Below are 27,882 nucleotides of genomic sequence, written 5' to 3' on the forward strand. Positions count from 1 at the left end.
TTACTTTTAAATAAAGAATTTCATTGTGCATTGCATAAAAATAGTGATCCCTATCCATGGTGAAAATTCAAACACTACAAAAGAGAAATGTTAAGTAGAAATCTCCAGTTCATGCATAAACATGCTGAGTTTTTCAGACATAACCATGCTGAGTTTTTTTTTCTTTGTATCCTTCCAGAAATTTCCTCTACTCAAATAGAACCATACTTAGATGTATTGCTCTGTGACTTGTTCTTTTCATTTGATGATGCAATCTCAATATGATACTCTCAGTACCTTTTTAGCAGTGCACCTTGTAATTATGAACCTAATCATTTTCATGGCTTTGAGGCGACACTTCTCTGTCTGTCTGGTTGCGTGTGTGTTCAGTGATTTTTTTTTTCCTTTTGGAAAAAGTGGTGTTATATAATTGTTTCTACTGTTAGTCTAGGCATTTTATGTTGTGTGGGAAGTTCATGGGCTTGTGATTTAGGGCATCTATTACCTCAAAAGAATAAGCTTTACATTAACAATGTGTTAAGGAGCCCTCGTGGCAGAGGGGATTGCTAGCCCCCTGGTGGTTTATAGCTGTACACCTCCCACAGTAGAGTTGCTGCCAGAATTGACTCCATACCAGTGGATTTGGTTGCTGTGGCAGTGGGTTGTTTATGTACCATATATACTTGTATGTAAGCCGAGTTTCTTCAGCACATTTTTAATGCAGTTTTTGTGGTAAAATTAGGCGCCTCGGCTGATATTCGGGTCAGCTTGTACTCGAGTATGTACGTTATATATTCTAATGGTGTCTTTTACAGATAATTGTGTAGAAGATGCTGTTTTGGTTCCTTTTTTTCCAGAGTCCATAGTTTTAATATAGATGTTTGATTGCCAAGGAATTTAAAACATTAACATATGAGGTCTTTTTTGTAATGATATTAAGAGTATGTGTATAAAGAGGTGATTACCCAAGGGGCTTCAGAAGAACTGTACAGAGGCAGTGGTGATTAAGGAGGAGGCAGGGCATTCCTACCTTTCTATCTTATTCTCATCCATTCTAATAACAATCACTTTCTCTTATACCCCCGAACACACCAAGCTGTTTGCCTAGACTTTGGTTAATGCTGTTTCTAATGCTTAGAATACACCTGTATCCAATTGCTAGCATAATAGCCCTTGACCTTCCAGATTTAGATTGGGGTCACCTAGAGAACACACCTGACCCCCCTCCATTTCAGTTAAGTGCCATTTCTATGTGCCCTGGGGCTCCCTATGCATATTGATGCCATTGCATTCATTCTTATTCATTGTAATGGCTTTTGTGGCACTTATTTTAAGGCCCCCAGGGCGTTTATTGGGCAACCTGGAGTGAGGTGGACAGATCTGAGCCTAGAAGCAGGTGTTGGGCCGCTTGGTGGTGAAGCGTGGCGTGTGCTGGCCCCCGAAGGACCTGGTGGGACAGCGGGAACTTGATCTTGGAGTCATGGAAGTGCTTGACCGCAGGCTAGTGGCACTTGCTGGCCAATGATCTGGATGGAATGGGCCCTGGCTCCGTGCCAAGCACCCATGTTGCGGTAACACTGGGTGACGGTGCCTGCGGTGGTCAAGCCCCAGTACTTCCATTACATGTTGTGGGTCCCACTGCGGGAGTCATAGCGCTGCCAGATGCGAAAGTCCTTCACCCGCATAGGGGAATTCTCAAACACCAGCCCGCAGTACCCAATCTCTCCGGGAGATTTCCTCTTCTTCAGCTGTGACCAGAAGGACCAGAAGCGGAACTTGGTGACGACGTGGTTAGGAGCGAAGATGCGCATGCGGTAGAGTGGCGGTGTCCGGCACTTGGGAGTGGGCAGGCAGCAGCCCACCACCTTGCACTCATGAAGCGTGCCCGAGGCCTTCATGGCAGACCTTCCACTCTTTTGTGGCACTTTCAACTGTATATGCATTAATTTTTTTGGGGGGGGTATGTGTGTTTCTGATTTATTCACACTCCCTCAAAATACTGTGAAAAACTCCAAAACATGCAGGAAAGTTGAAAGAATTATACAGTGAGTGAACACACTTTTATACCCATCACCCAGATCTTACCTTTACACTTGGCTCTATATGTGGTCCTCCACTTAGCCATCCTTCCCATCTACCTACCAGTTACCTATCTGTTGTTGACAATGTGCATTGCAAAAATATTCAGTTGCAGGTGTGAGAACTTAATATTTGACTTGAAATGTGTTGTACTTCAAGGGAGCAATTCACTGGGGCTGAAGTAGAGCTTCATGCAATGGATATAATTATGATTGTTTAAAGGGACGAGATAAATGTTGGATAAGCTGGGAAAAGAGCATCCTTCCGTGAGTTTAGGATTAGGGATATAGCCAGGTTTGAGAGGGTACCAGCAACTGATGCGAGCCGCTAGACTTATTAACTGGCCTTTAAATAGTGGGTCCTAAGGTGAGCTGAAAGAGGGGTGATGATGGTTACAGACTGGAGTAGTAGAAGTGAAAATGAGCACTTCTCTTGGAAGAGTGAACAAGCAGTGTTAATTTGAAATATAGGTTCACTCTTGCGCGTGCGTGCGCGCACACACACACACACACACACACACACACATCCCTCTGGTGGCACAGCAGGTTAAATGTTGGGTTGCTAACAAAAAGCCAGTGGGTTATGCCCTATCAGTTGCTCTGCCCGAGAAAGATGTAGCAGTTTGCCTTTGAAAGTTTACAGCTGTAGAAACCTTATTTATTGGGTTTCTAAACACAATAAGAGACTGTTAGACTCTGCCCTCTAGGGCAGGGGCAGACAAACTGCTGCTCTTGAGCCATATCTGAAGTGAAATGAGTTTGGTTTTGTGTTTTCCATAATATTTGAATATAACAAGTAATTAAAATGTTATAGTGGGTTTTCTTTTTGTAGTGGTTTTTCTTAAACAGTTTAAAAAAATCCATCCTACACTGGACAGACACATTCTTCTAATTGAGCACACGTTTTTCTTGGTATGTTCAGACTAGACACTAATGATTTTTAGTGTTTTTAGCGAAGACTGAAAATGGAAAGAGGAAGGTTCCCTTGGTGAGTTCAAATCTATGTGGAATGAACCTTCTAGCTTCAATTTGCCTCTCAGTGGAGAGGCACAAGTCTTTCTTGTGGAAGCAGAGTGGTCTGGTGGCCATTGGTCGCTTAGTCTTTAAAAAAACCTCTTATAGGCATTCTGGGGAAATGCCTCCTTGAGCTGTGGTGCAGGTTCCTAGCACTCGTGTGAATAAGGTTCAGATGACTAAGTGGCCCAAGAAAGGAAGGGAAGACTGTTAGCTTCTTTCACCTAGCTACTCTGTCTGGAAAACTGGGTCAACCTATAAACCTCCCAGGCTTCTGGCTTACCTAAAGCAACCGTTTCGTCTTTGAGCTATGGATCACCACCTCTGTAGAGCACTTGGGAATAATACCCCGTGCCTGAGACTCAGAATCCACTGACTCTGGTTCCCTGGATTTGGGGCCTATGACTTTGCATTTTAATAAGCATTGTCATGATTCTTAGGTATATTGGAATTTCAGAACCACTTTCCAATTATTTACTAAATGATCGCCTGTCAGTGTTATAGTGGGACCACTGCTCCCTGCAGGGAAGTACAGTTACAGGTGGTAAAATGCAGCTGCTCAACATTCTGCTAGGGATCATTTTGTGTACACAATTGTTTTTATTGCATGTATTGGAAAAGATGTAAGATATTTCCAGATATTTTATGTGATACTTTTAGACATTTACAAAGGAAGGAAACTAACACCTGTTTTATGTTTGAAATTTGACTGATTCAGAATCCTTTAAGAGCAATAATCTTCTTTATGTTCTGAAGAGCTGGTATTTGAATTATCCTAACAAGGCAACCATATATTTGTGAGACAAATGTATAAAAGATGGGCTCAGATTTTTGCTTCTTACTAGCTGTGTTTCTTTGGATAAGGCCCTGAACCTTTAAAAACATATTCTGTGTTGATGAGTACATAGGGAAAGTTGATGTTATGTTATGGAAACCATCTTATGTTATTACGTAAGTATTTTGACTCTGGTCTTTCCATGGTGCTGTGAGAACATTTTTCTTCTCAGGTAACATACATGCAAGGTGACTGGGTGGGGTGCTCTGCAAACTCCTTCAAAAAAAAGAGCACACTTGGAGAAGAACAAATGTATGAAGCATGGAGAATAGTGAAGTAGCCAGTGATGTTAATCTCAGAAAGTGTGGTAGTTGGGGGAGCGCACATGAAGGCGTGAGCAGGCTATAGAAGATAGAGCTTTCTTTGAAAATGATTAAGGCAAAGAATGTATGGATGTGCTTTATACAATTGATGTATGTATATGCATGGATTGTGATAAGAGTTGTATGAGCCCCTAATAAAATGTAAAAAAAAAGGAAAAAAAAGAAATGCCATTATGTATGTTAAAAAAAAGATAGAGCTTTGATGGACTTGGATGGATCAGGCATATAGAGATGATATGTAGAAAGTGGTTTGCCTTTGTAGAAGTAGTGGAGAAATTCATCCTTGCTAAGTGCATCAGAAGTTTTCACGCCTCTTTATTATATTGAACAATCCATTGTATGGATGTGATGTGATTACTCATTCATCAGTTGAAGGACACTTGGATTGTTTCCCAGTTTTTGGCAATTATATACAAAGTCACCTGAAAGTTGGATAGTTTGGGTCTTCCACATTTGGATCTAGGATCCATTTTTAGTTATTATTTGCACATGGTGCAATTGAGAAAGACAACCCTTCATTGAATTGCCTTAGCATCTTCATCAAAAATTAAGCGGCAGTTTTTGTGTTGGTCTATTTAGGGACCCTCTATTACACGGATCACACATGACCATTTTTCACCTTGATCTGTCTGAGCTACAGTTAACATCGTTTAGTAGTTCTTTCACCAAGAAAGGTTGTACCATTATCACCACAATCAATTTTTTTCTTGTACTCGTTGTTGGTCCCCATTTTCCCCACCCTTCCCTTCCACGCCCCCAGGCAATCATTAACCCAACTATTAAAAAAAATCCACCCATCTCTGTTTCTTTATACAGACAAACATCAAAACGAGCAAACACGGGCCCAGCAACAATGACCCTATAGAGGAAGACTTCAATCTAAGAGAAAGCAGAGAGAATTAAAAATTTAGAATAAATTCACATTGTATCCAGAGCGAGATCAAATGACTGGATGTTACAGCCTAGTCTAAGTACAGCTTCTGAAGTACACTTTACACTGCTCTTTGTCTGATATTAGGGCTATTAATGTTACTAGTTAAGGACACTGGGGATTCACCAGGGACTCAAACCATGTAGGGTGCTTGCAAATGGATTCTGGGCTACCACTATTATTCATTGCTTTCTGCGGACGAAATGTTTAGAATTTAGGCACTGGAGTACCATTTCCTCCTCTGTGTTTGAATCTTATTTACAATCCTTGAATCACACAGGCTGGTATATCACTGCTTTAACAGGAGTAGCTAAATAGTAAGTTTAGTTATCAAGTAGTATGAACCTTTCAGCTTTGTTCTTTTTCCAAAATTGTTTGTTATTGTAGTTTGTTATTCTAGTTTCACATTAATTTTAGAATCAGCTTGTTTATTTTGAAAAAGAAATTCCCAGGAGTTTGATCAGACAGATATTCATATAGTTTTTTTGGGGGGGGAATTAAGTGAGGGTTTATAGAGCAGACCTTTAGTCTTGTATGTAAGTGAAAGAGTAATATAGGTAGTTTTTTTAAAAAAACATTTTATTAGGGGCTCATACAACTCTTATCACAATCCATACATATACATACATCAATTGTATAAAGCACATCTGTACATTCTTTGCCCTAATCATTTTCTTTTTTTCTCCTCTTTTTTTACATTTTATTAGGGGCTCATACAATTCTTATCATAATCCATACATATACATACATCAATTGTATAAAGCACATCTGCGCATTCCCTGCCCCAATCATTCTCAAAGCATTTGCTCCCCACTTAAGCCCTTTGCATCAGGTCCTCTTTTTTTCCCCTCCCTCATGTGCCCTTGGTAATTTATACATTGTTATTTTGTCATATCTTGCCCTATCCGGAGTCTCCCTTCCACCCTTTCTCTGCGGTCCATCTCCCATGGAGGAGGTCAATATAGGTAGTTTTATGTCTGGTTTCTTTCAGCATTTTGAGAGAGCCAGCTATAATGCCCTCTCCAACAACCCCGTTGGGTAAAACAATGACATTACTTTGTTGAGTAGACTGGGGTAATGTTCTGCAGATGGTTTCATTTTCTGTATTGTGGGCCTTTGTTGTTCTGCAAATGGCATTTAGGCTTGTTCAACTGCACCCCCCCCCCTGTATTTTTTTAATGGTAGTTCTGTATAATGTCTTCATGAGTTCCAAGAATTTTATTCGAATATGTCTTAGGTGATTTTGTAAATTTGAAAATTGTATTTCACCAGGAAACACATCAGTGATGGTAACATTAATCCCTCGATTAGGGTGATGGAAGTCTCTTGATCTTCTCATCACAGTGTTATGTTAGGGTTTCACCTGGGTAGTAGAAAATAATCTGTGTGGTACTAGAGAATTTTCAAGATAGTCAGTTTGGCATCAACCATCTATCATATTTTAAAAAACAGTGGATAATCTTTTATTGAGCCAGTAATTTCACTAGGGATTATGAAATGATTTCCTAATTCTTTTAAAAAAACATTTTCTAATCCTTAACATTCTATAGTAGCAGGCAGCAAGTAGAGCTTTCCTCATGTTTATTGTGATTGGTTATTACCCTTAAATATATGGAAGACAGAACAAAAAAACTTGGTTTTCAAATTAGTTAGTAGTGTTCAAAGCAGAAGGTTGATTTATAACTACCTGTAAAAAATGATACCCATGCAGGCATTTCCTAGTTTTCCTTCTTTACATTTTTAGTGTTAATTTAAAAATTAGTGTATCTTATTAATATTAGAAGAGTTACTTACAATGCTCAAACTGTTCGGTATTTGACCAGTATGACCTCCTTTAAATTGATGCTTATATCCTTTTGATAGAAAACTTTGTATTTTAAAAAATCATTTTATTGAGAGCTTTTACAATGCTTATAATCCATACAGCAATTATTTCAGGCATATTTGTACATATGTTGCTATCATTCATTCTTTTCTAGACATTTATTTCTATTGAGCTCTTGGTATCAGCCCCTCTTTTCCCTCCCTGCCCCCTGGTGACCTCTTGATAGATTATAAATTATTATTTCCATATCTTACACCCACCACTATCTCCCTTCCCCTATGGTTTCAGTTCTTTCCACTGGAGGTGTGTGTGTGTGGTTGTATGTTAATCAGTTTCCCCCTTCTTCCCCTTCTTCCCCCCTTCACCCTTCCCATCTGGTATCTCTGGTCCCATTCTTGCTCCGGGGTTGCGTGTGTCCTGAGCTCTTATCTCTTATCTATGGTTGTGTACATGGTCTGGTCTAGTCCAAAGTGAGAGGCATCACTAGGGTTATGGTGGGTGGGGGTGGGGCAGCCTCAAAGAACCAGAGGAACAGTGTGTGTTTCTTCAGTGCTTTACTGCACCCTGGTTGACTTATCCCTTCCCTGTGATCCCTCTGTGGGGGATGTTCCATTGTCTACAGGTGGGCTTTGGGCCTCTGTTCTGATCCCTCTTGTTCTTTTTTTTTTCCAGGTTCATAATTTATTGTACAAACTGAGTATCACATGATGAGTTGACATTCACTTCTCCAGGCATGAGAACTTAGCAGCTGAGAATCCATTTACGATGCTTTCACAGCGGGAGTTTTTTTTAGGTCTTAACTTGAAGTATAGGACCAGCAGAGGAATGCCCCGTATGTGGCCAGCACACAATTCATTCTACCCGTGAGAGTGTAAGAGTTGAAATATTTTTTAATACCAGTGAACTGGAATTGAGAATCGGCTTCTGGACCTGCCATGATTTCGATCTTGCCAAAGCCGGTGTCCTTCAACGTCTGCAGCCACCACTCGGCTCAGCCTGAGGAAGTCTGCCCTCTTGTTCTTAACCATATGGTTTTGTTTCTTTGATTGTTAAAGTGTCTTCTGATGCTTGTTACGTGGTCCCGATGACACCTTGTGTGCTTCTTCCATGTGGGCTTGTTGTTTCTCTGCTGAATGGCTGATTGTTTCACTTCAAAACACTATATCTTTTAATAGCCGGGTGCCATCTGCCTTTTTTCCATTTGCTTAGGCACCCATTTTGTCTTCAGTGGTTGTGTTGAGAGGGTGAGCATCTCAGATTGCCAATTTGTTACAACAACATGTACTTAGGGAGGGTATGAGCAGAGGCCCAAAGTCTGTCCACTACCTCAGTGTATTGCCATATAAATATATGTACCTCTTATTTTTATGGGTTAATGTAATTACAGATGGACACCGCAAGGTTCATGCCTCTATCCATAGTTTTGCTTCCTAGATCATTCCTCTGTATCCTTTTACCTTCCTTCTGCTCCACCATCATGCTTCCTCTATTTCTGCCTCATAGTACTTCCTCTCAGCTAGATTGCTGTTGCGCCAGTGCTCCCAGGATCTCTACATCCACCTCGTTATCGTTTTGTATTCCTTAGTTTTTCTCCTGTCTACAGTGCTGTTTGCCCACCGCACCTATTCCTCTGGGACCGTTGGTCCCGTTGCTTTCTCCTCCAGTGTACTTCCCATGCCTGTCTTGTGTAAATAGGCATACCAACAATAGCATAGAACAAACAAATAGAAAACAAATGGTTGACCAAGAAAATAGAGAAAAACAAACCCCAAAAAGCAAAACAAAAAATCTTTCAAATAGAAACAAACAAAACCTCCCAAAACCACAGCAAAAACCCCAAACATATATGCTTCCAGGTCTGTCCACTGACCTGTATGAATATCTCCCCACTGGTCTTGAGAGAATTCCGGGAACTGCCCATCCTAACCTGAAAATTATCTTGGGGGGCTCTTTAGGGGCTTTGTGGCTTTGATTTGCTCCCCTTACTGATCTGTTGGGTTCTCTTCTTGGTTTGCCCCGCTATGCTACGGGCCGGATGGAGGAGGGGCGTTCAGACTATACTTTCTCTCTGCTATGTGGTTGCAGTATGCTCCAGAAAGTGGAAAACATGCCGTGAGCAGTTCCATGTTGGGACGTAGTCCTCCAGGCTTGGTGTGTCAATATGGGGTCTGGACTGACTGTTTCTTTCTTTTTCCTTCTTAGTTTGCTTCTGTGTGGGCGTGATATGCCAACCCCTTACCCCAACCTGTAGGTTTAGTGTTCTCTGTGTTGAGGGCTCTTATCTGTACCCGTGTACATACTCCGGTCTTGCCGGATTTGTTAGGTAGAACTGGGGTAATGATAGTGGGTGGGTAGGTGGGTGGGGGGAAGCATTAAAGAACTAGAACAGTGGTTATCAACCTTCCTAATGCTGCGACACTTTAATACACTTCCTCATGCTGTGGCGACCCCCAACCGTAAAATTACTTTCATTGCTACTTCATAAGTGTAATTTTGCTACTGTTATAAATCACAGGTTGAAAGGGTCTCGACCCACAGGTTGAGAACCGCTGAAATAGAGGGAAGTTGTGTGTTTCATTGGTGGTATATGGCAACCTGGCTGTCCGCTCTGTTTTCCCCTTTTTTTCTTTTAATAAATATTCTTATTGGGAGATCATACAGCTCTTATAACAATCCATACGTCCGTTTTATCAAGCACATTTATACATATGTTGCCACCATCCTTTTTACATTTTCTTTCTACTTGCATCCTTGATATCAACTTACCTTTCCCTCACCCTCCCACCCTTGTGACCCCTTGATAAATTGTAAATTATTGTTTTTATATCTAACACCATCCACTATCTCCCTTTACCCATGTTTCTGTTGTTAGTTTTGTGTATCTCCTCCCAGCCCCCATCATTGTGATCAGTTCCCTCTTTAACCCCCTTCCCCTTTTCCTCGTGGTGTTGCTGCTCCCATTACTGTTGCTGAGGGGTTTATCTGTCTTGGATTCTTTGTGTCCAGAGCTCTTATCTGTACCAGTGTATATGTTCTAGTCTGGCTGGATTTGTAAGTTAGAACTGGGTTCTTGATAGTGGGGGAGAGGAAGCATTAAAGAATTGGGAATATTGTGTTTCCTTTTTTTTTAACATTTTATTAGGGACTCATACAACTCTTATAACAATCCATAAATACATCAATTGTATAAAGCACATCTCTACATGCTTTGCCCTAATCATTTTCTAAGCATTTGCTCTCCATTTAAGCCCTTGGCATCAAGTCCTCTTTTTCCCCCTCCATCATGAGCCCTTGATATCGTATAAATTATTATTTTATCATATCTTTCCCTATCCGGCGTCTCCCTTCACCCCCTTTTCTGTTGTCCGTACCCCAGGGAGGAGGTCACATGTAGATCCTTGTAATCGGTTCCCTCTTTCCAACTCACTCACCCTCTACCCTCCCAGTATCACCCCTCACAGCCCTGGTCCTGAAGGTATCATCCACCCTGAATTCTCTGTGCCTCCAACTCCTATCTGCACCAGTGTACAACCTCTGCTCTATCCAGACTTACAAGGTAGAATTCGGATCATGGTAGTGGGGGGATGGGGAAGAAGCATTTAGGAACTGTAGGAAAGCTGTATTCTTCATCTGTGCTACATCGCACCCTGACTGACTCATCTCCTCCTCTAGACCCCTCTGTGAGGGGATCTCCCGTGGCCGACAAATGGGCTTTGGGTGTCGACTCTGCACTTCCCCCTTCATGCACTATGGTAAGATTTTTTTTTTTGGTGATGCCTTATATCTGATCCCTTCGACACCTCGTGATCGCACAGGCTGGTGTGCTTCTTCCATGTGGGCTTTGTTGCTTCTGAGCTAGATGGCCTCTTCACCTTCAAGCCTTTGAGACCCCAGACACTATCTCTTTTGATAGCCGGGCACCATCAGCTTTCTTTGCCATATTTGATTATGCACCCGTTTGTCCTCAGTGATCCAATCATGGAGGTGTGCACCCAATGATAGGATTTTTTGTTCTTTGATGCCTGATAACTGATCCCTTCATAACCTTGTGATCAGACGCTATCTCTTTTGATAGCCAGGCACCATCAGCTTTCTTCACCACATTTGCTGTTCACTCGCTTTGGCTTCAGCGGTTGTGTCCAGAGGGTGAATATCATAGAATGCCAATTTAATAGAAGAAAGTATTCATGCGTTGAGGGAGTGCTTGAGTAGAGGCCCAAGGTCCTTCTGCCACCTTAATACTAAACCTATAAATATAGGCACTTAGATCTATTTCCCCATCTTCAATGTATATATTTGCATGTACATGTCTTTGTCTAGACCTCTATAAATGCCCTTTGCCTCCTAGCTCTTTCCTCTATTTCCCTTGATTTTCCTCCTGCCCCACTATCATGCTCTGTCCCCATCTGGGTTACACCTATACCTCTTCCTTACATTACCTTATCCTTGATCATTCCCCACCAGGCCTGCCACTCCCACCTCATCACCAATTTGGATCCCATGTTGTTCCCTTGTCCCTGGGTTAGTTAACACCACTTCCTTACCCCCTATCTCCCCCTATCCCAAGTCCCCTGAACTGTTGGTCCTATTGTTCTTCCTCCAGATAGTTCATCCAGCCTATCTTATTTAGACAGACCTGTGGAGATAATAACATGCATGAAAACAAGACAGAGGAAAACAAAGCAACAGTATACAATAAAACAACAATAAACCGCCGACAAAGAACAAAACAAAACACATCAATAAAGAAAAGCTTCTAGTTAGTTCTAGGATCGTTTGTTTGCCTTTAGGAGTGTTTTCCAGTTCAGTCTGTTGGGGCACCACGCCCTGGCCCCAAAGTCCACTTTCAGCGTTCCCTGGGGACCTTGCCACTCCATTTCCTTTCTGTTCCCCTGCACACCCCCAGTGCTTTGCCTCTGTGGTGGGATCAGGTCAAGTGCAATTCCCACACTGTTTCACTGGTGCTGTCCCCTGTAGCGCCATGGGTCAGTGAGGGGCATCATGTCTCACAGTGGGGCCAGCCATGTTGTCCTCTCTGTGGACTGGCCGCTCTAATCAGGAACATCATCCTCATAGCCTGGTGGGCCAGGCTGTGTTCCACTCTCTCCTCCTCCCCCTTCTTCTGCTCCCGTGTGCTCTGATCAGATAAGTCCCTCTCCTGGAGCTGCAGAATCAATGTCGTCCTTTGAAACAAATTCTTCTGGGGGGAGAGGAAGGAATCCACTTAATATTTGGTACTGGGGCCAGCCTCCCAGACCTCTCCATTGGTACCCTACTCCACGCCAGAATGTTGCATTCGCACCTTGAGGCACTGGGTTGAAGTCTGGTCCATCTTTCCCTGTGGAGATATAAACAGTACCCTCCCCTTGGGTGGATTAGTGCCCTATGCCCCCACTCCCCTTTTCTTCCTTATATTCATCCTTTTTTCCCCTTTCCCCACCTCCTCCTCAGTTGTCTACCATGTGCATCCCTGGATTTGATCTGGTCTCTGTCATACTACACAGTCCTTACCCCAAAATGTTTGTATACAGTAGCTTTTCCTATGCCCCTTTTGTATTTTTTTAATACTTACCTCAGCAGGCTCATGTACTAGTCCTTTTGTGCCTGACTTACTTCGCTTAGTATGATTTCCTCCAGTTCTTCCCATGCCGCTATGTGCTTCATATGTTCAGCACTGCTTTTTAGTGATGTGTAGTACTCCATTGTATGTATATACCAGTTTTTTAATCCAATCGTCAGTTGATGGAAATTTGGGTTGCTTCCAGCTCCTTGCAGTTGTGAACTGTGCCGCAATGAACATGGGAGCACAGATGTCTGGCCTTGGTTTTTTTCTTGCCCAGTGGGGGGATTGCTGGGTCATATGGTAACTCTATTTCCATCTGTTTTTGATATCGCCAGATTGATTTCCATAGTGGCTGTACCAGCAGTGGATGAGAGTTCCCGTCTCCCCACAGCCTCTCCAACACTTGTTGCTTTCTGATTTTTTGAATTGGGCTACCTTTGAGGGTGTCAGGTGGTACCTCATTGTTGTTTTAATTTGCATTTCTCTTACGGCTAAAGATTGGGAAAGTTTTCTCATATGTTTGTTGGCCATTCGGATTTCTGCCCCTGTGAAGCTTCTGTTCAAGTCCTTTGCCCGCCTCTCAAGAGGGCTATTAGTTTTTTTCTTTTTGGAAGCTAACAGAGTATTGTAGAATTTAGTAATAAGGCCTTTGTCTGATGTGTCATTGCTAAAGATGTTTTCACAGTCCGTGGACTCTCTTATTACTCTGTCAGTGAATTCTTTCGATGTACAAAGGTGTTTTTTCTTCAGTATATCCCATTTGTCAATTTGTGACTCCTCTGTGTGTCCTTCCCTCTTTCTGATAGCCTGTGTATTCCCTGCGCCAAAGTTCTCAAGTTGGTCCCAATTCCCTCATTGATGGCCCTAATAGTTTGGGGTTTAACTTCAAGGTCTGTAATCCACCTTGAGTTTATTCTTGTGCATGGAGTGAGATCAGGGTATTGCTTCATTTTTCTGCATGTAAACATCCATTTTTTCCAGCACCACTTGTTAAAGAGGGCATCTGCTTCCCATTTGATATTTTTGGGACCCTTATCAAAGATCAGCTGTCTATATGTTGATCCCTTTATTTCTGGGTTTTCAGTTCTTTTCCATTGGTCTGAGTATCTGTCATTGTTCCAATACCATGCAGTTTTGATAACTGTGGCTATATAATATGTGCCAAAGTCAGGTAAAGCAAGCCCTCCTACGGTGTCCTTCTTCTTGAGGAGTTCTCTGCTAATTCTGGGCTTCTTCCCTCTCCATATGATGTTGGTAATCAGTTTTTCCATTTCTTTACAGAAAGATGATGGTAATTGTATCGGATGGCATTAAACTTATATAGTGCTTTTGGCAGAACTGACATCTTAACTATAATGAGTCTTCTAATCCACGAGCATGGGATATTCTTCCATTTGTTGAGGTCACTCTTGGTTTCTTGTGATAGTGTTCTATAGTTTTCCCTGTATAGATCTTTTGTTTTTTTTCAGTCTGGTATATCCCTAGATATTTCAATTTGTATTTGGCTATTGTGAAGGGTACCACCTTTTTGATCTCTTCTTCTGTGGTCTTATCTGATGTGTATAACAGTCTGATGGACTTCTGTTTGTTGATCTTTTATCCTGCCGCTCTGCCAAACTCCTCTATTGCTTTCAGTACTCCCCTTGTGGAACTTTTGGGATTTTCCATATATAAAATTATATCATCTGCAAGTAACGATAATTTCACCTCTTCCTTCCTGAGACGAATACCTTTGATGTCTCTTCTTTGCCTTATGCTGTTAGCTAAAACCTCCAGCACGATATTAAATAAGAGTGGGGACAAGGAGCATCCTTGTCTGGCCCCCTTTTTCTGTGGGATTGTGTTAGTCTTTTCTCCATTGACTACCACGTTGGCTGTTGGTTTTTCATATATAGCTTGTATTGTCTTGAGAAACTTTCCTTTCATTCCTATCTTTGCAAGTGTCTGAAACAGGAATTGGTGTTGGATGTTGTCGGAATATTGTATGTTTCATTGGTGCTATACTGCAACCTGTTTGGCTCCTCACTCCTATCTTCGCAAGTGTCTGAAACAGGAATTGGTGTTGGATGTTGTCAGAATATTGTATGTTTCATTGGTGCTATACTGCAACCTGTTTGGCTCCTCACTTGTGATCCTTCTATGAGGGGATGTCCAGTTGTCTACAGATGAACTTTGTGTCTCCACTCTGATCCCCCTCATTTGCATCATTGATTGTTTGGGTCTTCTGATGCCTGATACCTGGTTCCTTTGATACCTCGTGTTCACACAGGCGGGTGTGCTTCTTTCCACATGGGTTTTGTAAAAATGCTCCTTAATTGGAAGCCTTATGTTACAGTACACTATGTTTCAATTTTGGAATGAAGTGCTTCTCTTTGGAGCCCTCCTTTCCTTAAGTTGAAGACCAAAATTGGATGGTTACAATGCTCATAGACTGTGTTAGGCCGCTTTGACTAGAGAAACAAGCAAATCCATTGACACTCATGTGTAAGAAAGAGCTTTATACCAAGAAATAATCATACTTCAAGAAGATATCACAGTTTATAAGTCCACTAACAAATGTCCATAAGTCCCTCTTCAGACTCACACAGTCATATGCAATCATGCAGAATGCAGAATATCATGGGTCAGTGGCTGCAAATTCCTATGGACCCAATGGCAGTTGAAGCATCACAGGGTTCTGGCCGGTCTCCGAGTGGCTCACCAGCAGGAAGGTAAAGGCAGAGAGGTGGTGTTGGTGGGGGTTTCCCAGGGCGCTCCTTATGAGAAGGCCACACGCACAAGGAGGCACCGTCAGCCTGTGACCTCATTGTCAGATTGAATTTAACACCTACACTTTTATATAAATCTTCAAGTTGACATGAAATTATGTAACTACCACACAGACACTGAGACAGCTTCTTTGATGCCATTTCAGTCGAGAGAGCTAGAGGATAGAACCCTATATATTCATGTATATCTGTAGACATTTTATGTTGATATTGTAGTCAAATATTAAAGTTCCCTAAATATTGAACTTTGACTTTACATAGTAAAAACTTTATGAGAAATTATGAACAACAAACAAACAAACTGCAGAGGTAATATATACCTTTGCCAAGATTTCCCCAATGATAACATTACTTATAACTGTAGTACAATATGAAGACTAGGCTATTAACATAGCTAAACTCATTTTATCCATATTTTACCTGTTTGGTAGACACTCATTTTTGTGATTGTGTATGTGGATAATTTTGTGCAATTTTAGGGCGCATGCAGATGTGTATAAACAACACAAAAATCAAGATAAACTACCATATATACTCATATCAGGCTAGTTTTTCAGCACATTCTTAATGCAGTTTTTGTGGTAAAATTAGGTGCCTCACCCAATATTCATGTCGGTTTATACTCGAGTATATAGGTACTATTCCATTACCATGAAGATTCTATTTATAGTTACTTTTGTAATAACCCCTGCTTTCCCTCACCCCACCCTCAATCCCTGGCAATAACTTGCCTGTCCTATTGATATGACTTAGTAATTTTGAACATGTGATATAAATTCAAACATGCAATAAATATAACCTTTGAAATTGGCTTTTTTGACTAATCTAATTCCTTTGAACTCATTAAGGTTGTTGTATATACGAGAGGGCCGTAGTAAAAGCACTTTATCCAGGATTATGGGCTATACTATAGTCTTATTTGCCAGAGAATATGGAATTTTTCTGGAAGGGGGCAGTAGACCACGTAAATTTGGGAACCTGTGTACCATTTTACATTCCCAACCAGCAGTGTATGAGTGATTCAATTTCTCTGCATCCTTGCAATTATTTGATGGTGTCACTTCTTTATTTTGACCACCAGATGGCTGTGGTCTTAGTGTGTATTTGCCTGAATTCAATGATACTATCAAGATTTGTTAGGTGGCAGAGTTGGGTGAATGCTGCTCTTCATAGTGCAAGCAAGAGTTGCATTGGCCACACTGGCTCTGGATTGTGTTGTGGTCTGTAGGTAACACTGTCTTAGGAAGCAAGTGAAGTAGATTGACTAGCGATCATGTTTTTGAGTATGTATATAGCTACCTCAAAAATGGAGAAGCTCTATTTGTTGAACTCTGAAGTTTGTAGTAGAAAAAAGAGCAGATGAAAATGGCTGAATACCTACCTGTTAAGTTATTATAGTTAACCAGTGCAAGTGACAAGAGGACTAACCTGTGTTGTGGCCATAATCAACTAAGACTTTTGAATAAAGTGATGTAAGGGTGGAGGCGGATTTGGCAGACATCAACACAGCCTAAGACGGGACATGCTTGCGCATGAAGGGTCTCTTCCTACACAGTTGCCTACATTATTTGGCAGAAACGTTTTAGTGAAGTGCATCATTACAATGCATAAAAACCTGTGGAGAGATTGCTAATAGAGAAATTTGTCTTTCCTAATGATTGAGCAGGAGATAAATCATAACTCAGTGCCATCAAGGCGTTTCTCATAGCAACCCTTAGAAGGCTTCTGAGACGGCTTTACCTTTTCAGGAGCAGGCTAGCCTCACCTCTCTCCTGCTTGACAGCATAAAAGCAGATGAAGTGCATTCATGGGGGTAGCACACTGAAAATGGGATAGGTAGAGCAAAGTGTAGCAGGATCTCTGTTAATATCTAGCACCAATGTGATAGCTACATATAAGAATGGCTTCAAAAGTTCATAAAAATGGGACAAAAAGATAATGGAATGTTTCCATTAACATTTGGAAGCCCCCCCCTTCCCGTATGTAACATTTCAATGTACACCAATAATAAACTTCACCCCATAAGTTTAATGAAGTATAATAGAATGACAAGGTGCATTTTAGGGGATCTTCTAAAACCATCTTGCCATTCAGTGGATTCCAACTCAGTAGTGACCCAGTGGGACAGAGTAGAACTTTCCTTGGGATTTCCAAGATTAAGTCTTTAGGGGGAGCAGAAAACCTTACCAACGTCCAATGCAGTGGCTAGTGGTTTTGAACTTCTGGCCTTGGTAACCCACATGTCTCCATGGATTCTATTGTGATCCTATCAGGAATTCTATTTTTACACCAATGTTATGAAGCCTCCTTGTATAGCACAGAATAAATAGAACTGCCCCATAGGATTTCCAGGGCTGTGAAATTTCTTTTGGGTGAAAGTTTACAGAGCAAATTAGTTTTCTGTTAAAACAATTCATAACACATTTTGATTGGCTGTAAATCATCTGTGAAGTAGACTGTCATATTTGCCGAGTGACTGGTGGGTTTGAACACTTGACTAAGTTCTTATAACTAACTACTGTGTCACCAGGTATCAGGAACTCCTGATTGTTTAAGTCGTTGTAGGAGAACTGGCTTTTCCCACCAGTTATGAATAAGGGAAAGAAATCATGACCATTCACTAGATATTTTTCTTTGATAATTTTAATCCTCTAGGTTGTTTAACTTTATAAAAATATAGCTAGGATGAACTTACACCATTAAGTTAAATGTGTCCATGATTTAAAAAAAAATTTTTTTTTCTTGACCCCCCCCACCCCCCATGTCCATGATTTTAAGATGATTAGATATTTCAATTTTCTGCTACAAAATTAAACTAGCTCTAGATGACAGTTTGTCATTTTCTAAATTTATGAAATTATATGTTAGAGAAACAAAACAGTTAGGTGTATAATATGCTTGCTCGGCAGAAGCAAAAGCTGAGTTTATAAGAAGCTTGCTTGATAAATTGGGCTTTTTCCAAAGGTGTTTGTGTTTTTCTCTTTGCCTAGGAAGGCTTGATTAGAGGGGAAATTTTAGAATTTGTTGAACAGTATATGTGTGATTCCCTTGTGGTGGATATCATGTAGAATGACAACCTTTTAGATCTGAAACAAAAAAAAATGGAGTCCCTGTATTGTGTTCATTAGGTACACAGTGAAAGCATTTTTGCCTTTTGAACTGGAATCTGAATACAACTCAAGTTTGGCAAATGCAGTTACTGCACATGCTAGCTATTTAAATAAGGTACAAGTCGATCCCCAGCGAAGGTAACAAAAAAAGGGTATGTAGCATGTGTGTTTTGTGGTCATGAAAAACTAGTCACTGCAATTCTGAATTTTGGGTTAAGAATTTCATCATCCTATGCAAAATGATTTAACTTTTTGTTTTTAATTAAATTGCATCTCTGTCTTCATGTCAATTATTAATATCAAATATTTCGCGGAATACTTTTACCACCATGAATGAATAAATTTGTCACCTTTTATTGTGCAAACAATTCTGTGTATATGAAAAAAGAATTTAGATTTCCCTTCGATCCAAGCGTTCTCTGTGTCTTATGTTAATTTATTTTGCTGTGCAATCTACCTTGCTATCTGCTGGTTTCGATGATAATACATTGTGCTTACATCACCGTCTATACTCTTTCTCTGTTATATGAATTTAACTTAATATGTTTTTTTTAGATCTAGAAATTTAATTTCCACTAGCCAATTTGGGTTTCATCTCTAAAATGTCTTCACTGAAGAAATGAAGATGAACAATATAGAACCTTTAAAGCTTATTTATGGTTTTTTGGCTATTGATCATGGCAAAATAAGAAATGGTTTTGAGGTGATGTTAGGTGCCATCTAGCTGGTTCCTCCTCACAGTGACCCCTATGTACAATAGAACAAAACACTGCCTCATCCTATGACATCTTCACAATCTTGCTATATTGGAACCCACCTTTGTAGCCACTGTATCAAACCATCTAACTGAGGGCCTTCCTTTTTTCTGGCCCCTCCATGTTACCAAATTTTATGTATTTTCTTCAGGGATTGGCCCCTCCAAGGTACATGAGAAGTCTTGCCATTCTGGCTTTTAAAGAGCGTGTGGGTTTTTTGTTTTTGCTTATTTTTCCATGATTTGTGTGTGTATGTGTGTGTGTTCATTTTTTATTTTTCCATGATTTTATTTTGGACGCTTACAGCTCTTAAAACAATCCATCTATCCATTATATCAAGCACATTTGTATGTATGTTGCCCTCATCCTTTTCAAAATATTTTCTTTCTACTTGAACCCTTGGTATCAGCTCCTCTTTTTTTACCTCCCTCCCCAACCCTCCCACCTTTGTGTACCCCTTACAAATTATTTTCATGTATCACATTATCCATTGTCTCCCTTCACTACATTTCTGTTGTTTGCCCCCGCTCCCCACCCGGGGGTGGTGGTGGTTATGCGTCTATCATTGCGATCCATTCCCCCTTTCCCCCCACCTTCCCTCTATCTCCATGGTATCCTTGCTCCCATTACTGTTCCTGAGGGGTTTATCTGTCCTGGATTCCATGTGGTTTTTCTTTGATTCCACGTGTGTTGAGAGCTCTTATCTGTACCCGTGTACATGCCCTGGTCTAGCCGGATTTGTAAGGTAAAACTGGGGTCATGATATAGTGGGACTGGTGGTGGTAGGAAGCATTAAAGAACTAGAGGAGTGTTGTTTCACCAGTGCTATACTACAACCTGGCTGACTCATCCCTTCCTTGTGACCCTTCTTTCTGTGAGGGGATGCCCAATTGTCTACAGATGAGCTTTGGGTCTCTAGTCTGTCTCATGTGTTTCATTCCCCAAGACATTTGTTCATTCTTCTGGCAGTTCATGGAATGTTTAACATTCTTTGCCAATTCAATGATACCAGTCTTTGTTATTTATTGTCTAGCCTCTGAGGTGGTTGAAAATATTATGCCTTGAAAAATAAAGAAAAAGAAACACCATGGCTTGACCAGATGTATCCTAGTCCTTCAAGCTTTGCTGCTTAACAATTTTTTTGGTAGTATATTTGTCTAGTGCAAATGTGTTTAGTTTCTTGGCTGCTCTCTTTCTGTGGTGATGGAGTGTTCATCAAAGTAAAATAAACAATTCTTGACAGGGTAATATTTTTTTTCCATTTGCCATGAGCTTGTTTATTGGTCCAATTGTGAGGATTTTGAGGCGTAATTCATAGAAAAGGGTATATTTATTTAGTCTTTGATCTATATCTGTAAGTACTTCAGGCCCCCTTTTCTGCAAGGAAAGTTGTATCATCTGCATATCACAGATGGTTAAATGGCTTCCTCCAATTCAGCTTCTTAGACTATTTTCTCAGCACACACATGATAAAAGGGACATTTTACCTGTTTTGATAACTATCTTGTCATTAGAAGTATATTTGTTTTGTTTTTTGTTTTTTTTAATTTTAACGATTTATTAGGGGCTCATGCAATTCTTATCACCATCCATACATATACATACATCAATTGTATAAAGCACATCCATACATTCCCTGCCCCAATCATTCTCAAGGCATTTGCTCTCCACTTAAGCCCCTTGCATCAGGTCCTCTTTTTTTTTTCCCCTCCCTCCCCTTTCCCCCCTCCCTCAAGTGCCCTTGGTAATTTATACCTCGTTATTTTGTCATATCTTGCCCTATCCGGAGTCTCCCTTCCCCCCTTCTCTGCTGTCCCTCTCCCAGGGAAGAGGTCACATGTGGATCCTTGTAATCAGTTCCCCCTTTCCAACCCACTCACCCTCCACTCTCCCAGCATCGTCCCTCACACCCTTGGTCCTGAAGGTATCATCCACCCTGGATTCCCTGTACCTCCAGCCCTCCTATGTACCAGTGTACAGCCTCTGTCCTATCCAGGCCTGCAAGGTAGAATTCGGATCATGGTAGTTGGGGGGAGGAAGCATCCAGGATCTGGGGGAAAGCTGTGTTCTTCATCGGTACTACCTCGCACCCTAATTAACCCATCTCCTCTCCTAAACGCCTCTATGAGGGGATCTCCATTGGCCGACACTTGGGCCTTGGGTCTCCACTCTGCACTTCCCCCTTCATTTAATATGGTATATATATACATATACACATATATACACATACATACACACACTTATATCGTTGTTGTTTTTTTTGCATGATGCCTTATACCTGGTCCCTTGGCACCTCGTGATCGCACTGGCCGGTGTGCTTCTTCCATGTGTGCTTTTTTGCTTCTGAGCTTGATGGCTGCTTGTTCACCTTCAAGCCTTTAAGACCCCAGACACTATCTCTTTTGATAGCCGGGCACCATCAGCTTTCTTCACCACATTTGCTTATGCACCCATTTGTCTTCAGCGATCCTATCATGGAGGTGTGCAGTCAATGATATGATTTTTTGTTCTTTGATGCCTGGTAACTGATCCCTTTGGGACCACTCGATCACACAGGCTGGTGTGTTCTTCCATGTGGACTTTGTTGCTTCTGAGCTAGATGGCCGCTTGTTTATCTTCAAGCCTTTAAGACCCCAGTCACTATCTCTTGATAGCCAGGCACCATCAGCTTTCTTCACCACATTTACTTGTTCACCCACTTTGGCTCCAGCCGTTGTGTCGGGATAGAAGTATATTTGTACAGTCAACTGAAGTTTGCTAGGACAAACTGGGAAAGTTGCAGATTTATGTGGGTGCTTTAAAAATTCGTGAGAAAATGAATTGAAATGAAAATGTGTTTTTTAAAAAAGAAAATGATTAGAGCAAAGAATGTACCGATGTGCTTTATACAATTGATGTATGTATATGTATGGATTGTGATAAGAGTTATATGAGCCCCTAATATTTAAAAAAATATTAATTTTATTGGGCCTCTTACAGCTCTTACTTATCACAATCCATACACCCACCCGTTGTGTCAAGCACATTTGTACATATGTTGTCATCATCATTTTAAAAACATTTTCTTTCTACTTGAGCCCTTGGTATCAGCTCATTTCCCTTCCTCTCCCACCTTCCTTCATGAACCCTTGATAATTTATAAATTAGTTTTTTTATGTGTTAGACCGAGCGCTGTCCCTTCATTCACTTTTCTGTGGTTAATCTCCCTGGGAGGGGGTTATATGTTGATTATTGTGATTGATTTCCCCCTTTCTCCCCCTACCTCCTCACCCTCCTGGTATCACTACTTTCATTATTGGTCCTGAGAGGTTTATCTGTCCTGGATTCCCTGTGTTGTGAGCTCTTATCTGTATCTGTATACATGATCTGGTCTACCTAGGTTTGTAAGGTACAATTGGAGTCATGATAGTGGGGAGAGGAAGTATTAAAAAACTAGAGGAAAGTTGTGTGTTTGTTAGTGCTATACTGCACCCTGGCTGGCTTATCTCTTCCTTGTGACCGGCTTTGGGTCTCCGATCCGCATTCCTCCTCATTCACCTCGATATGATTTTTTTGTTCTGGGTCTTTGATGCTTGATACCTGATCCCATTGACACCTGGTGAACACACAGGCTGGTGTGCTTTATTGCTTCTTAGCTAGATGGCCATTTGTTTATCTTCTAGCCTTTAAGACCCCAGACACTGTATCTTTGAATAGCCGAGCACCATCAGCTTTCTCTACCACATTTGCTTATGCACCCATTTTGTCTTAAACGATCGTGTGGGGAAGGTGAGCATCACAGAAAGGTGGGTTATTAGAACAAAGTGTTTTTGTGTTGGGGGAAGTACTTTAGTAGAGGCCCAATGTCCGTCTGCTATGTTAATATGTAACACAAATAAAGGCACACAGATATATTTCCCTATTGTTAAATATGACTATATTTGCACATGTACATGCCTGTATTTAGACCTCTATAAATGTCCTTTGCCTTCTACTTCTTTCCTCTATTTCCTTTTACTTTCCTCTTGTCCTACTATCACGTTCAGCTCTCATTTGAGTGAAAAGAAATTGCCCCCCTTAAAAAAACATTTTTGAAGCTCCCCAGATATATCCAATATGTTAGGCTAGGAGGTGTTATCTATACAGTATCTAGCAGCAGCAGCAGCAGCAGCAGCAGCAGCAGCAGCGAGAACCAGTGTGGTCAGTTAGATGTGAGGAGGGCATCTACTGTGGACTGCAGATTAGGGAAACAGATATACAGGAGGTCTAGTTAAAAGTGAATTTTGTGGCAGGGTTCCAGTTCCTGGGGTGGCTGGTAGATGTATTAACAGCAAGAACAAGGCCAAGGTGTTGCTCCTTTGGTGACTTCAGCTTTAGTTAAAATTAAATACAAGATAAATGGATACAGAGTCTGTAGAAATAAGGCAGAGAGAGAAGGCTTTTCCTTTTTCTCTTTCCCAAAACCAATTTTTGGGGAGCTAATACAGATATCATATCATTCCATAGTTCAATCAAGAAAGTTGTTTTCTTTTGAGCCCTGCTCCCCCAACAACATCAACAACAAACTGGTTAAGATCCACTTGTTGCTAAGTAGCAAAGTGGCATACTAGTCTGCTAACTGAAATCAGAAGTCTGCTGGCTGAGGGTGCATGTTGAGTGAGCCAGGTGGTTCTAGTTGTAGTCATGGCTGTAGTCCCATTTTGTAAGGACTGGGAAGCTTAGGGAGTGAAGGGAACCAGCAGGATTGCTGAACACCTGTAGTCATAAATTGAAAAGGGGAGGGGAACAGGTGAATGAATGTTTCCGGTTCTGCCTGGCTTTATTTTCTAGCAGGATGTAGAGATGGTCTGTCTATGTATGCCCCAGCCTGTGCCCTACCCCCTCTCTCAGAAAGTAAACACTGCCTTTGAAGTGCTGTGACCTTAGGCACCCTTATTTTGTTAGTTTAGTTAGTAATTTCACAGAGACCTTTTACTTTTGTCCTCTTCTCTTTTATGTTAGTTGTTAAGTTTGTTAGAGCAGAAAGATTTTTAAAAAATGAGACACTGCCTACATTTAGGAAATCCATTTCTTCCCTTCTGTATGTAGATTTCTAATTAGGATCTACTCCTGCAATCTCACTGCAGATTTTGGTCGTTCTTTTCATCCTGACATGTTTTCTGAACAATATAGCAAAAATCAGAAGGATAAACAGATGGAGGGGGAAAAATCTTTTGGGCACGGAGAAAGTAAAAGGGCAATAGTATTTCTTTTCTAATTTAAGATTTGGTTCACTTTTCATTTCTTGCTTAATTAGACATGGATTTGATTAAATGTATTGCAGCGAGCTTATATTACCTTTTAATATTCACAATTTCAAACTAAAGGACAGAGTTCTGTTGTTTACTAAACAAGTTACAGTTTCTGATTCTTTTGTCAAAATAAGAAAATGTTCCCTGTGAATCTTGTGTAAGTGAACATGGTAGTGATATTTTTATGTCAGAACTCAGATTTTTAGTAAATATTTTACCTTATGAAGTTTTTATCTGAAACGTGAGTAAATTCCATCTTAGGATCACACATCTGATAATTTTGGCTTAAAAGGTCACATTTAAAAATATCCTTATGCACTGCTTGGATTCATCTACCATTTGAGATAGAAAATGCAAAGACAAAGTCCAGAAGGGTTAAGAAATGCTGAACGAAAATGAAAACACGGGCAGGATTTGGGATACGTGCTGTTACATTGTGGGCGTGGGACCCAGTGACAAATGCACGTGCATTGTGCAGTGGAAAACTGCCCTGCGCAGTCAATCTTCGCAGCAAAACTTCTTTTAAGAGTGATGACAACCTTGGGAAAAAACCAAACAAAACACCCCCCCCCTATTTTCAATGGACCTCAAATTAAATGTATCTAGAGTCCACACCTCATGTTATGACATTGATAGCCACAAAATGATAGTTTAATAAAAAATTTAACATGAAAAATGTACATAGCTCCATTTTTGCTGCCATTGATGACTATTGAACATAGGTATTATTCATACTTAGCCCAAGACTTCTAATATGATACTGTTTCCTCTTATTACCACCATTTCAATATTGTTCTCTTGTCCACCAGTTACCATCTCTACATTCATCTGTCTCATGATTCATAGAGACATGCCTGCCACCATTTACTTTCAGCGTTAACTTCTTGTCCATAAATGTTTTCAACTCAGGCAGATGAGTTTTACTCATTGTCCCTTCTCTGAAGGTTCAGCACTGCCTTGAAACAGCGTTACAGGCTTGCCTCACATTCCCCCAGGCTTATCTCTTTTCCTTAGCTACTTTCTTACTTTTGTATTCTAAGATTTTTATTTTTTTTATTTTTCTAAGATTTTAATGTATCCAATTTTACCCTTGTTGCTTCACAGTCATCTGAATTACCAGTGTATGACTATCGTAAGTATTTACATTGATGTACCAGTATGCAGTTTATGGTTGGAAATCTAGGTAGTTTCTCTTTTACAATATTTGTATTACAATGATGGTGCCATCTTAGAAGGGTGTATATGCATTTACTTAAGGCGATTCTTATAGATAGAAGATGTGACCCTGTTGGGAGGAGTGTTGAGATACATGGTGGAATGTGTTGTATGTGCTGAATTTGCCAGCTTTTAGTAGCATATTTTTCGTGAGAATTGGAACACTAACTAATACACAGATGCTGGAGGAGCTTATTAGGGATGGCTCATTCTGTAGCATTCTATTTTCTGTCTTGATGCCAGGTGAGTAAAAGAGCCTCACAATGTCTAAATGATGCAAGCATGATTGTTTTTATAAAATTGTGTATATTACCCAATAGTCCCTTAGAAGTATAAGAAATGGGTGTGTGTGTGTGTGTGTGTGTGTGTGTTGGTAGTGGTTGAATTTAACATGAAATTTAAGCTTTGGGTAACCAGGTCATAAGCATACGTACAAAATATTGCTACAAAATTATGTTAGGTGCCACCAAGTCAGTTATGGCCCATAGATAGTAGCTCTATCTATGAAGGAACAAAACACTTGGCCGGCCCTGTGCTGCCCTCACAATCATTTCTATGTGGAAGCCCATTATTGCAGCCATCTCAGAGTCGTCTTTACCCCTGATTCTCTACCAAGCACCATGTCCTTCTCCAGGGACTTCTAAGGCAGTAGTTCTCAACCTGTGGGTCGTGACCTCTTTGGAGGGGTGTGTGTGTCGAACGACTCTTTTACAGGGGTCGCCCAATTCATAACTAGCAAAATGACAGCGATGAAGTAGCAACGAAAATAATGTTATGATTTGGGGGGTTCACCACAACATGAGGACCTGTATTAAAGGGTCTCGGGAAGGTTCAGAACCACTGTTTTAAGGAGTATTGTGGCTGTGCTTCCTCCTGTACAAATTTGTTCTTTCTTGAAACCGGCGTTAAACAAAATACTAAAATGTGAAGACACATCCGCCATCCAAAACATCTGAAGGTGATCTCTCTAAGCCTTCCCCTAAGAATTCTGTGCTCTTCTTCCATTCACACCATGTTAAAACGGCTGTTGGGAGTCCTCGAGGGACATATACCATGCTCTTTTTAAATGCTCTTTGAGTTTGGAGAACAAAAAGGAGTCTGAAGGTGGAAGATCCATGGCTGTGGGGTGGATGGGGTAAGGTTTCCCATAGAAATCCTGAAGGATGTAGATTTCCGTAAGGAGAAGCAGAAGCTAGCTGTTGGAAGGTTTGTCACTATATCATCAACACCAGAAGCTTGTTGTGTTTTTTCTCTAAAAGGAAAACAGTGATTGAGTCTTAATGTACATTAAGGTTTTTTTTTTTGCTCTTTATCTTCTGAAACTTGAATGGCATTGCTACTACTAATATAAAAGTATTGCCATTCAAGTTTCAGAAGATAAAGAGCAAAAAAAAAAACCTTAATGTACATTAAGACTCAATCACTGTTTTCCTTTTAGAGAAAAAACACAACAAGTGTGATAAAGACCCCAGGTTTAAAGTTTTTCCTTGATATTAGGTGAGAGCTCCACCTTGTGATCTTTGAGCACATCTTTAAAAATATGTGGTGTAGTTCATAATAAACTCATACTTTTATTTTGAACATTACATATATAGTTGGGGTTTTCCAAATTTAGGTTAGATGGGGGGTTAAGTGCACTTAAAGATCTTATGAAATTTTTTTTGCATGTATGTCTTGGAGGCAGTATTTTAGACAACTGTAAATATTTAGAAGAAACGGGTTAAATTTACATTTTAAAAAGCCTTATACCAACTTGCCCTTGTTGCTTTTCTCACTTTTAAAAATGTGCAAAGCAACTTCAATATATATGATTTCAGTTGAGCTTTGAACTATTCTGGTGTCAAATTGACTTGAGAAAACAAATAATAAGACCTCAAGTACATGGAATTTAGTGTTATTTTGTTTTAATATTAGATCATGATACAGTCAGGTGCCTTCTAATACAAATGTTTTTACATGTCTCATACAAGAAGTTACATATTGCTGTGATCACTACTCTATCACCAGTACCCAGCATTGTGCTTCACACATGATGTAGTCAGACTGCTAACCACACAAGATCAGCAGTTCAAAGCCCCCAGCTACTCCACTGGAGAATGATGAGGCTTCCTATTCCCTTAAAGAGTTACAGTCTTGGAAGTCTGCAGTGGTAGTCTTACCCTGTTCTTAGAGAGTCGCTATGAATCAGAATTGACTCAATGGCAATTTTTTTCCTT

The 27,882-nt window shown here is 40.6% G+C and overlaps 1 protein-coding gene and 2 pseudogenes across 8 annotated transcripts in view; 1 reads left to right on the top strand and 2 right to left on the bottom strand.

The window, feature by feature from the left end:
• Window positions 1-27,882, top strand: part of STAG2 (STAG2 cohesin complex component) — a 135,891-nt gene that overhangs the window by 29,303 nt on the left and 78,706 nt on the right. The window lies entirely within an intron of this gene.
• LOC142434077 (large ribosomal subunit protein eL20 pseudogene) lies at window positions 1,366-1,877 on the bottom strand (annotated as a pseudogene).
• LOC142434249 (ATP synthase F(0) complex subunit k, mitochondrial pseudogene) lies at window positions 7,638-7,986 on the bottom strand (annotated as a pseudogene).

The sequence above is a fragment of the Tenrec ecaudatus genome, chromosome X (assembly GCF_050624435.1).
Source record: "Tenrec ecaudatus isolate mTenEca1 chromosome X, mTenEca1.hap1, whole genome shotgun sequence".
NCBI lineage: Eukaryota > Metazoa > Chordata > Mammalia > Afrosoricida > Tenrecidae > Tenrec > Tenrec ecaudatus.